The sequence below is a fragment of a genome, unplaced genomic scaffold (genome assembly GCF_019419815.1).
Source record: "Pyrus x bretschneideri cultivar Hongxiangsu unplaced genomic scaffold, Pyrus_bretschneideri_v1 Contig46, whole genome shotgun sequence".
Taxonomy (NCBI): domain Eukaryota; kingdom Viridiplantae; phylum Streptophyta; class Magnoliopsida; order Rosales; family Rosaceae; genus Pyrus; species Pyrus x bretschneideri.
In genome coordinates this window covers 139,656-153,297 of record NW_025999783.1, presented here as the reverse complement: position 1 = coordinate 153,297, position 13,642 = coordinate 139,656, and the positions used below count along the sequence as shown (strand labels likewise).

General features: G+C 33.8%; 1 non-coding gene across 1 annotated transcript; it reads right to left on the bottom strand.

Annotated features, from left to right (window-relative positions):
- Nucleotides 1-12,898: 12,898 nt before the first annotated feature.
- TRNAK-CUU lies at nt 12,899-12,971 on the bottom strand. The gene has a single exon. It is a non-coding gene; the product is annotated as a tRNA-Lys (tRNA).
- Nucleotides 12,972-13,642: the final 671 nt, after the last annotated feature.

Here is a 13,642-nt window from a genome sequence, read left to right as displayed (position 1 = left end):
ATACATTTTTGGGCAAATCTGTCCCTTCATCATAAGACATTTTATTTCGCAAATATATTGTTATGGCATGTTCAAAAACAAGTGATGAATCATGAAATGCAAAGTAACAAATAAGTAGAAAGTTGTAATGTCGAACTAAAATATTCTTTTTATTACATGAAATTTAGCATTCTCACCATAATTTAAATAAATTAGTTTAATTATTTTTATCGTTTGAAAGAAAAAACTAACAAAATATAGTAATAATCCTTGTTTTTATTAACTCAAGAATTCAGTGACAATCAATCAATCATGACTAGTTATTATGATGCAGGTCGATCTCATTGGTTTTTCTTTACTCTAACACTTAACTATTTAACTCCTTAATGTTATTGTACATCCCTTGTACTTTTCGGGCTACAGTTAAACTTTTCCTTTAACCACAAAGCAAAATATGTCAACTTTTCCCTTAATCACAAAGCAAAAGGTTTCAACTTTTCCTTTAAGCTTAATTTTCCACGGACCTTACTTTCTAAGACTTTGACAACCTCATGAAACTTTGTGGCGGTAATTTTCAGTTGCTACATATTTTATCTTCACGTGATCAATGGATATAAATCAACATTTGTCACATTCCAAGAAGGCCACGTATGACGATATGTCCCTAATTTTCCTATGTAATTTCTCCCCTGACTTGTGAATTGTCTATTATGCCCTTACAGGCAAGTGGCGTGGATGTGTTTGTTTCTCTCTTAATTTATTTTCTCGTTTCCGTAATTATTTTGTACACATTGTTATGAGTGTACGTGAATTTTTATCAGTGTGAAAACATTGTTACAGATAGATTTCAATTTCCTCTTATCGTAGAAAAATCAAAAAACTTATCCCTAGTTTCCTATTTATCCTACCCCGTGCCCTTCCCTTTGTGTCACTCACCAATCAACTTCCTCAAATCTCTCACCAATCCCATCCTTTCCCTCTACACGGCACCCAATCAGAAATCAGAAATAAAAAAAAGGAACTCTCTTTTTCTCTTCCTTCTTTCTCTCTTTCCCGTATACCATTCCCTCTGCAACAACCCTATATGAGCTTCAAAGGTCACAGATCGAACCTAAGAATCTCATTTTCATGCTTATCTTACTTCCACGAGCACAACCATACCCTTAGAACTCAGTTTAGACGAGATTTGATTCGTTAACTCGGAAGGTCCGAACTCAAACGATTTGAGTTCGACGTATTTTCGAGCGAGTTAGGAAGTTTTGAAGCTTGGGGAAGCTCCTACGCAACTCCTCGAGTCTCCTTCAACAATTTGGAAGAAGTTTGGAAGTGAAACGACCGAGTGTCGAAGAGTTCACTTTTGGCCGGAACTTTCGACGTGTTTTCCGACCACCTTCGTCCACCTTTTAGACTCCAAAAATGTACAACGCGATTCTACTCTTCATATGCTTCAAATCCATATAATGTGGGTCGAAAATGGTTGAGAAATGAAGAAGTTATGCAAGTTTGAAATTTTTTCCGAATCCGGCGAAGTTGAGTTGCAGATGTCGGAGCTCGACGGAATATTCTGTCAAAGTTGATTGAATATTTTAACGATGTCAGGTAACGCCGTTAAACTCTGTTAAGGACTTAACGGAATATTCCGTGGAATTTTCCTAACGGCCGTTAGGCCTCTATTAAGGTTCGCCTGCGCGTGGGTGCGCCTCTGGCCATGCCTTGGCAGGCACGTGGGGGCGCGTGCAAGGTCCAAAATTATTTCTAAAAATTTGGGGATGTTTGTGATGTCAAGTAGATCGATTTCATGTATTTAAACCCTAGGTTTGAGCAAACTACGGGGGTTTTATTTAAGTTTCCCTATATGTGCTTTAATTAATTCTTTTATAGTTATTTCACATATAGGGGAAACGTATCTCGAGGACTTACGAGGCCAGGCCAGGCTTGAGGGCTATGACCCGACGACGTACTTGTGAGTGGGCAGTTTGTTTTTATACCTATACATAGTTATAGTCTCCATAAATGTGTATTTACTTCATTTTTATGCTTATCTTTGCCAAGTATTCATTATTGTGATATAAATTGTGATAAATGCTACTACATGGTTGTGATATTACTGTCATGACATTCATACATATTTGTACATGCTCATCTGCTGCACCCTGGTGTTAATACTCGCCTCAGGGCTAGGGCCAGTCCTTCACGTGTATGTTCACATCCGCACCATTCGCTCGTCTTGGATCTAAGTTAGGTGCCAGTCCTGTCGAGTAGATTGCATTAGGCAATCCGACTTGTATGTGACCATGCTTCTACACCAGCCTTCACGTGATCGTAGTACTAAAGTGTATTGATTACACCCAGTCCTGTTCGTCTCAGAGATTATCTGTTAGAACTCGTATGTCAGCTTAGATGGATGAGCACTTAGTTATACTTGATTATCACATGATTATATTATTGTGGCATTTGATATCTCATGACTTGGCATATTTCCTAGTTATTTTGTTGTTATTGTTGTTTAGATACCTATGTAGTAGATTTTAAGGAAACTATACTTGTTTTACAGCGAGGGGTTAGTATATTCGAAAATAAAGGTGTTCTTATAAGCATTGTTTTGTTGACCCACTCAACTTTGTTTTTCGCTCCTCCAGGACCTAGATAGTTGTACTCTTTGTGGCACTTGAGGATCTTTTGGCAGTTCTGACATTATCTTCGATTTAGATGTACGAACTTATCATTGTTGTGTAATAAGTGTACTTTAGCTGCTTTGACTACTCTTTGGTAATCGTACTGTCTTTTAAGCTCTGAATATTTGTAATGGGTTATTCCCACGACCGCGCACTCTTTCATTGTTCAGTATTATTAGTTTTATTTAGTTTTTAACTTTATTTCACTTTTCACATCACTTACCCTTATGGCTACGTCACCTCACGGTGATGGCCAGCATGCTTCAACCTTCCCAGGTCGGGGTGTGTCACCACGTGGAAACATTTTGTTTCAGAAACTGATCACCTCAACTTGAGATTCCTATAAACTTCAACGTTACTATTTTTGTCTATTTCAAAAATAAATGTTGTCTTGGTTACTGAGTAATTAAAAAAGTCTGATCATTCACTTTTGAATTTAATTTAAAGATAAAAAAAAAAATTAAATAGTGTAGTTTAAGTTTTTGGGATGTCTCGCTTAGTGGGCATGTCTTGTCTCAATGAGTTGATGTGGGCTCCTTGTCTTAACGATTGGCTTTGGTTTCAAGGTTGTCACATTTGTAGTCTTTGTAGCAAATTCGTACTGACATCTTTAATTTCTCGTGAACATTTAAAGATTTTACCATTATTGTTCATTACAATGTTCTAAAAATCAACCTAGGCGGCCGCCTAGGCACTGGGCGTTGTGGTGCCGATGCGATTATGTCTGAATCGCTAAGAAAAATTGGGGAGTTGTTAGGCGCCCGTCTAGGCGCTCTTAGGCAGGCTGGGCGGTCTAGGTGGTTGTCTAGGCCACGGTCTGAGCGGAGTGAAATGATTTTCTAGGAAGAAATTCCAAACAGACCCAGAATCACTAAAGTTTTCTCCCGCTTCGACTCCCTCTTTCTATGCACCACGACTTTATTAGCTGTCGCGACTCCCTCTCTTTGAAATCGTTTGAAGAAGAAGCATTGACAACTCAAAACAGAAGAAGAGAAAAAAAAATGGAGAATTTACAGAGAGAAAACGGAAAGAATAACAAGAAGAAGAGGAAACAGAAAGAAGACGAAGATGATGAGGAAAGGGAAATAATAAATAATAAAAAAGAATAAAGTTCTAGTTTTCTAGGCTTCAAAATGGTCTCGGGAGTCTCTAACTCTCTCTGCTGATGTGAGGGAATAGGGATGGAAGGGAGGGGTCACACCACAATGACCACACATGTAGTGCTTTATGAAATGGGAAATGATGGTCTGACAAACGGGTCGTATTTGTACCGTTCGTGTCATTTTCGTGTAACACCTGTTATCTTAACGGGTCGTGTCGTGTCACACCTGTTATCTTAACGGGTCCTTAACATATCGGTTCATTTTACCCAACAGGTAAAGTGACCCGACCCGTTAAGAAAAATGTATTTTTTTTCTTTAATTTTCACATACCACACATTGCCAAATAAATATTACTTCAAAACATTAAAATACATTTGTCGTTTAAGTACTATATCTACACTTGAAAATAAGAGCCTAATAAACAAACATCCATACACTACTAGTCTATTACAAAATATTAAATGTGCAAGGATATGCAAAATGAAAGAGTTTTTGTTTCAAGGTTGTGAAGCATTTCTCAAAAGTTTAAAGTTTGCCAATGGAACTCAAAGCTTGCATATTATTCCTTTTACAAAATCCTTAATTTTCATCCATCATCATGACATAAGATTTTATGGTATCCACTAGTGTAAATATTTTAAATTGAAGATCGAATTCATTCATTGTATTCATATAGGGTCAAGGAGTGTACCTGTAAAAAAATTATCAAAATCAGAGTTAAAATAACCGTTAAATCGTGATTTTTTGTTGATAACCGTTGAAAAATTTTGTCTCGTTACTTGATCTCTGAATGTTTGTTTTTTGCGATTTTTGGCGTATGCGATCTTGAAGCATATACAAACAAGTTTGATGGTTGGATCATTAAAATTATTTTCGTAGAATGCGTATCCCATTAAAATGATAAATTCACTAACACTTAAAAGTTTATTTATACTTTCATTAAGTATAACATAAGATTTTGTGCTATCCACTAGAGTAAATATTTTAAATTGAATATCGAATTCATTCATTGTATTCATATAGGGTCAATGAGTGTAGCTGTAAAAAATCATCAAAATTAGAGTTAAAATAACCGTTAAATCGTGATTTTTCGTTGATAACCATCAAAAAGTTTTGTCTCATTACTTGATCTCTGAATGGTTTTTTTTTTTTGCAATTTTTGGCGTATGCGATCTTGAAGTATATACAAACATGTTTGACGGTTGGTTCGTTGAAACTAGTTTCGTAGAATGTGTATCCCATCAAAACAATAAATTCACTAACACTTTAGAGTTTATTCATACTTTCATACATAAGATTTTACGGTATCCACTAGTGTAAATATTTTAATTGAAGATCGAGTTTATCCATTGTATTCATATAGGGTCAAGGAGTGTAGCCGTAAAAAAATCATCAAAATCAGAGTTAAAATAACCGTTAAATCGTGATTTTTCATTAATAATCGTCGAAAAGTTTTGTCCCTTTACTTGATCTCTGAATGTTTATTTTTTGTGATTTTTAGTGTATGCAATCTCGAAGCATATACAAACAATTTTGACGGTTCGATCGTTGAAATTAATTTCATAGGATGCGTATCCGATCAAAACAATAGATTCACTAACACTTAAGAATTTATTCATACTTTTATTAAGTATAACATAAGATTTTGTAGTATCTACTAGTGTAAATATTTTATATTGAAGATCGAATTCATTCATTGTATTCACATAAGGTCAAGGAGTGTGGTTGTAAAAAATCATCAAAATCAGAGTTAAAATAACTGTTAAATCATGATTTTTCAATGATAACCGTCGAAAACTTTTCTCCCGTTACTTGATCTCTGAATGTTTATTTTTTGTGATTTTTAGTGTATGCAATCTCGAAGCATATACAAACAATTTTGACGGTTCGATCGTTGAAATTAATTTCATAGGATGCGTATCCGATCAAAACAATAGATTCACTAACACTTAAGAATTTATTCATACTTTTATTAAGTATAACATAAGATTTTGTAGTATCTACTAGTGTAAATATTTTATATTGAAGATCGAATTTATTCATTGTATTCACATAAGGTCAAGGAGTGTGGTTGTAAAAAATCATCAAAATCGGAGTTAAAATAACTGTTAAATCATGATTTTTCAATGATAACCGTCGAAAACTTTTCTCCCGTTACTTGATCTTTGAATGTTTGTTTTTTGCAATTTTTGGTGTATTCGATCTTGAAGTATATACAAACATGTTTGATGGTTGGATCATTGAAATTAATTTCGTAGAATGCGTATCCCATCAAAACACTAGATTCACTAACACTTAGAGTTTATTCATACTTTCATAAAAAATAACATAAAATTTTGTAGTATCCACTAGTGTAAATATTTTAAATTGAAGATCGAGTTGATTCAATGTATTCGTATAGGGTCAAGGAGTCTAGCTGTAAAAAATCATAAAAATCGGGGTTAAAATAACCGTTAAATTGTGATTTTTCATTGATAACCGTCGAAAAATTTTGTCCCGTTCTTTAATGTTTGTTTTTTGCAATTTTTGGCATATGAGATCTCGAAATATATACAAACATGTTTGACAACTGGATTATTGAAACTAGTTTCGTAGAATGTGTATCCCATCAAAACAATTGATTCACTAACACTTAAGAGTTTGTTTATACTTTCATTAAGTATAACATAAGATTTTGTGGTATCCACTAGTGTAAATATGTTAAATTGAAGATCGAGTTCATTCATTGTATTCATATAGGGTCAAGGAGTGTAGCTGTAAAAAATCATCAAAATCGGAGTTAAAATAACCGTTAAATCGTGATTTTTCTTTTTATAACTGTCGAAAAGTTTTGTCCTGTTATTTGATCTCAGAATGTTTGTTTTTTTGCAATTTTTGGTGTATGCGATCTCGAAGTATATACAAACATGTTTGACAGTTGGATCATTGAAACTAGTTTCGTAGAATGTGTATCCCATCAAAACAATAGATTCACTAACTCTTAAGAGTTTATTTATACTTTCATTAAGTACAACATAAGATTTTGTGGTATCCATTAGTGTAAATATTTTAAATTGAAGATCAAATTCAATCATTGTATTCATATAGGGTCAAGTAGTGTACCTGTAAAAAATAATCAAAATCGGAGTTAAAATAACTGTTAAATCGTGATTTTTTTTATAACCATCGAAAAGTTTTGTCCCGTTACTTGATCTCAGAATGTTTGTGTTTTTCAAATTTTGGCGTATGCGATCTCGAAGTATATACAAACATGTTTGACGGTTGGATTATTGAAATTAGTTTCGTAGAATGTGTATCACATCAAGTTCAATGGTGTGTGTGTGTATATATATATATATTTATTAAGTAGATTTAACTCTATTTATTTTGTATGTATAATTGACCGGTACACGGAGTAGTAAATTAGTGTCATTATAAAAATAGTGGGATATGTGTGATAAAAAGTTAATAACTTAAAAAATAAAAATTCTCACGACTTCTATTAAAACACATGGTGTACTATTTATGTTCCTGTTACAATGAAAAATTTCTCAAGAAAAAAAGGAGAGAGAAAGGTAAATGACGTACACGTGTCAGAAACACAGCTGTCGGATCTTATCCTAACAATAACAAATGCACACTTGAGAGACCACGGTAGAAAAACCCACCCTACTAGTAGCAAGCAAAATCGAAAATACCACTAGGTCTCATCTTTTCCTCTCTTTTTTGTTTCCTTTTCAGCTTTTCTTATAATTTTCATTTTTCCCTCCCTTTTTCTTCAAAGGGCGGCATGATGCATATTAATTATTATAGTTTTTAGGGGTATAAAATTTAATTTAAAATTTAATATATATATATATATATATATATATAATTATTATAGTTAATATTTTGGGAGTATAATTATTATAGTTAATTTAATATATATATATATATATTATAGTTTTTAGGGGTATAAAATTGTTAAATTAATATATATAATTATTATAGTATTTTTGTAGGGTTATAAAATTATTAAATTAATATTCTGCTTATTGTGTTACTAACGTGTATACCCGAACCAACTCGTTATCTTAACATGTGCTTATCGGGTTAACCGATAACGACCCGATTCGTTATCGTGTCGACCCGAATACCTGTTAATTTCGTGTCGTGTCGTGTCGGGTGATCAGGTCGTATCAGGAATTGCCAGGCTTAGGATGCATGCGCCTTCTCTTCATTATGAACCAGCCAACCACTTTTATATTTTAAAAATTACATATTATCATTCAAAGTGTCTTAAGTTATATGGCATATATGTTTATTGTGTTTTTAAATTTTAGATTGTTAAATAAATTTTTTTTTTTTTGTATTTTATCATTATTTTATTATTTTATTATTTTATTCATGAATTTCATACGAGTATAATTTTTTGTAAGTGTAATTATGCACTTATTTACAAGATATACAAAAAATTTACCTAAATCCGCCTAGGCGTTAGGTCCCAGCTCGCCACCTGACTAGCGCCTAGCGTATTTTAGAACCTTGGTTCATTGTGCAGATTTCTTTCCTGATCAATAAATTGGTCATTAAAATAGATATATTAACGCGATCATGCACTTAATAATGAAAATATTTATATTGGTTCTTGTAAAAAGAAAAAAAAAATGTACACATGTGATACGTCTTAAACAACACCCTACTATTGGATAGATTTTCAATATGATCGGAACACAGAGTGGTACACCATATGTCTCTATACAAGTGATGACATTCTTGTATTAAAAAATTAATAACAGAAAAAATAAAATTTTCTACCACTTATATAATATCATGTGGTATACCACTTATGTGTAAAAATTCTCCTACCACTGCCATAAAAAACAAACCCAAATTTAATTCATTAATTGCTTCGAGAACTTACTAAATGTATGCAACCATATGCATTTAAATTTAAGATACGAATTTAAGCTTATAAAAATGTATGTCAGAGATTCAGAATATTTGGATTATGGTAAACAATGAATTTCAAACTTTTATTATAAGTTGGCTCACAGATCATACAATACAACATGATTTTGCACCGATCGTGATATTTCCTTTTATTTAAAAAACCTCTAGATCACATCCTGTGACGTTCTTATCAAAAATTTACTATTTGATTATCAATAAATCGCTATCGTTTTGCATCAAAAAATGAATGGGCAGTCTAACGGATGAGAGACCTTGTTTAGATTCCTTACAGCACATATGGCAAGGCGTAAACCAGGGGCAGGGAATTAGAGATGGCTTAAACGAATGAGGATCCTCTTCAGATCGTCTTTGTGAGGATCTTGGGGATCCTTAAATCGTGTCTATTTATTGTACATTATATGAGTAGTTTTTATCAGGTACCGTTCATGTTTAATTTTAAATAAAAATATTTAAAATGATTTATGACAGCACGATGTACGATAAACGGACACAATTTGAGAATTCTTAGAATCCTCACAAAAATAATCCGAGGATGATCCTTATTCAACTTAAACAACAACAAGAATAATAATAACATGCCATTATATATATATATATATATATTTTTTTTTTTTTAATTTAATTTTATTTTATGACAGAGAGGGATCCTCTCCGGATCCCTTCCACCAAGTCCTCATCAAACAATCCGGACCTTTGAAATTTGATATAACGGCTAAAGTTATTATAACCTTTAAAGTGGATCCTTATTTGTAGCTGTTGAATCAAATTTCAAAGTTCTAGATTAGTCGATAAGGAGGTCTTAGTGGAAGGGATCCAGAAAAGATTCCTTTCCTTTTATGGCAAGGTCATGCAACGACTGTTGCTAAAAACAAAAACCAAATATGCAACGACTTAATGCAACTTGAAAAAAAAAAGGAAAAAACTGCAACTCAGTGAGATCACGGTTATGTTATGTCACACGACTACTCAACATATGTGTGTGTGTGTATTTATATTTAGCATTAATGATTTGACTGTCAACTTAGCATAACCCCAATTAATCTGTAGAATCAGCTAGCCCCGTTCGTGGCTGCTCCATCGTTCATGGGCCATGGCTAGTTAATAATGATGGCAAATGTTAATTTGCTTGTATTTAAAATTTTGAGTTCGATTATTTATTTATTTTGATATCTATGTACTTAAAGTTTATATATATAAATTAAATGTCAACTGTTCACACTTCAATTTTACTATTTTTGTCTATTTCAAAAATAAATATTCTCTTAGTCATCGAGTAATTAAAGAGGTCTGGTCACTTATTTTTGGATTTAATTTAAAGATAGATAATAATTAAATAGTGTAGTTTAAGTTTTTGTAATGTCCCGCTTAGTGGGTTAGTCTTGTTTCAACGAGTTGATGTGGCCTCCTTGTTTTAACGATTGGATTTCGTTTCAGAGTTGTCACATTTGTCATCTTTGTAGCAAATTCGCACTAACATTTTTAATTTCTCGTGATCGTTTAGAGATTTTACCATTATTGTTCATTGTGCAACTTTCTCTTCCGATCAAGAAATTGATCATTAAAAATAGATATATTAACACGATCATGCACTTAATAATGAAATTTTTTGTATCGATTCTTGTAAAAAGAGAAAAAATAAATCCAAATTTAATTCATAAACGGCTTCGAGAACTTACTAAACGTATGCAACCATATGCATTAAATTTTAAAATACGAATTTAAGCTTATAAATAATGTACGTCAGAGATTAAGAATATTTGGATTATGGTAAACAATGAATTTCAAACTTTTATTATAAGTTGGCTCACAGATCATAAAATACAACATGATTTTGCACCGATCGTGATATTTCTTTTTATTTGAAAAACCTTTAGATCACATCCTGTGACGTTCTTATCAAAAATTTACTATTTGATTATCATCAAATCGCTATCATTTTGCATCGAAAAATGAATGGGCAGTCCAACAGATGGGATTCCTTACATTTCATATAGCTAGGCGTAAATCCAGGGGCAGGGAATCAGAGATTGCTTAAACAACAATAATAACAGGCCATTTTATATATATTTTTATTTTATAATTTTAAGATAAGGTCATGCAACGACTGTTGACATAAACAAAAATAAAAATGCAATTTGATTGTCAACTTAGCATAACCCCAATTACCCTTTAGAATCAGATAACCGCTTTTGCGGCTGCTCGATCGTTCATGGCTAGTTCATAATAATGGCAAATGTCAACTTTGACGAGGCGCTTGTATTTAAAGTTTTGAGTTCGATTCTTTATTTATTTCGATATCTATGTACTTAAGGGTTATATATATATATATATATATATATAAATTAAATGTCAATCGCTCATAAACTAAATCGTATTAAACTAATTGAAAAATGAAAACCAACTATAAAATCTGTTTGCCGGGTATACAATTTGTAGGTATTGATGAATATTTGTGACAACAACAAATATATATAATCAAAGGTCAATAACACATACACAATTAATTTTGTTGCTTGAATTTTTGCCTTTGTACGGAATCTGCGCACTGCACTACACACAGTTTGGTCTCATAAAAAATTAGTTGACTATCACCAAAAGAAAAGAAAAACTAGTTGACTTTTATGTTTTGTGGCGGAGTAGTGCAAGGGACACAAATTCGTTCACCAAATGATTTTATAATCTTAGGTATGTCATGTTATTAACTTAACTAGTTGATTACTCACAACAATTTTATAAAAATAATTTTACAAACACAATTTAACGGTTTACTCAAATGTTTTACTACGTAACTGATTATTTTCACAGTACAACAAAAAAAAAAAACCATATTATAAAAATACATCGACATCAAACAAGATAGCCATAAAAGTTGGGAGTTACCTCAATGAAGGAGGAGGATTGAGGTCTTGACAATACGTCATACATACCAACTAGTCCTTATTGTTGTAGTTTTTATAGGTTGCATAGTCCTCCTGTAAATAAGGCCCAAAATTTCTCTAGACCCATCTTGACAAGGCAATAGTTGGGACTTGGGCAGTCGGAGTTAATTGTTCGATCCACTCGCGAAGAAACGAGGCCTTCTTTATGTGGGGATTGTTTTTGTTCACAATAATGGGATTCCTAGTTCTTGGACACCCGAATGATAAATATTTTTTGGGACATTTTTTTTTTCGTAAAGCTTTTTTTTCAAATTTAAAATCCGCGAAAACATAACTCAAACTTAGCCACCCAAGTATAGTATTTTCATTAAACTTCATAATAATCGAGTTTCTTTTTCTCTTCTACAAAATTTTCAGAAGCGATCCCAAAATTGACTCTCATTCTCCAAATATAGAAGGAAAAAAAAAAGGCAAACTTCAAACATGTATAAATATCTCATACCCTTTTTATATTATGTCCATCAACAATGGTGTGAAGGATATTCAAATCCATCGGTAACTAACCAATTCATGAAGGCTATGCTTTCCCTTTCAATCCTTTAAATTAGCCTAATCAAGTAATCACGAGAAGGCCTTGGGGGAGAATTGGAATAATGAGAGGAAGAATGCCCCTGAATCATGTTATAGTACGCCCCAAGATTGGAAAGGGGGAAAGGAATAGAAAGATAAATGGATGGGGAATCCCCCTATGTGCTTGGGGCCAACACCTATGCAATACTATCAACCCTTAGAAGATAGTTTAGCATCACCCCACCGATGAGTTCAGAAAATAGACTAGTGAATCAGGCAACCCCTCTACCTACCGATCAAATGCCCATTTCCCATGCCATCAATCAACAAATCCGAGGAACTTATCTCAAACACACCTTTTTTCTTTGCATGCACATTCAATGTTTATTTTTAATTGTTAGATTCAATAAAGCAAAAACATGAACCGAACATCCAATTATTATTTCTAACTGGTAGACTCAATTAAGTAAAGAAAATCAACGAACAAAAACAAATGGGTGAGTAAAAAGAGAAAGAGGGGTATTCTACAAATTAATTTTCCAACACTCATTCAATGTTTATTTTTAATTGTTAGATTGAATAAAGCAAAAACATGAACCAGACAACCAATTGTTATTTCTCATCGGTAGATTCAATTAAGTAAAGAAAATCAACGAACAAAAACAAACGGGTGAGTAAAAGCTAAAATTTAGCTTTTAGTGTTAGATCATTCCAACACTCAACTAACGTTTGTCACATTGAAAAAGGAAAAAAAACAAATCGCCCACCGTGGGGCTCGAACCCACGACCACAAGGTTAAGAGCCTTGCGCTCTACCAACTGAGCTAGACGGGCTTGTTGCTTAGACCGTTCCATTTTCATAATTATTCGGAAAAATGAGACGGTGTTGTTGTCGATGCCCTTGGTTTTTAATCTGGCGCCAAAACGTAACGGCCTTACGTGACTGATCTGATTGACTCTCAAATCTCGATCAGTGTTGCTGTTGTTAATCCGTTGCCTATCCCTTTTCCCAAACAGACCAAAGAATTCTAGAAATCCCAAGATCCAATTTCTCCGCCGCCCACCATGAACCACCACCACCACGACCACCACCCGCAGATTCCATCCAAGAACCCAGAACAAGATTCTTCTCTCCCTGCAGCTTCTTCTGGCTACCGCAAGATCTCCCTCCCCCTACTCCGCCTCTGCATCTCCTACCCTTACAACCCTCCGTCTGCGTCCACCGCCAACAACCCATTTGAGCACTCTCTTCCTGCCTCTCTTTGCCCAACATGACTCCTCCCTACTCTCCTGACCGCCACCACTTTCCCAAGACTACGTCCCATTCCCAGCACCGGTCCTGCCTCCTCTTCCTCCACCGCACACTCTCCGCCGCTCCATCTCGGATCTCAACCACTCTCCGGCCAAGACCTCGTCCCGCTCCTCCACCTCCTCCCAAGACTTCCACTTCTCCACCGACTTGGACACACCCCGATTCCAAGGTAATACCAAATAATTTAATTAAT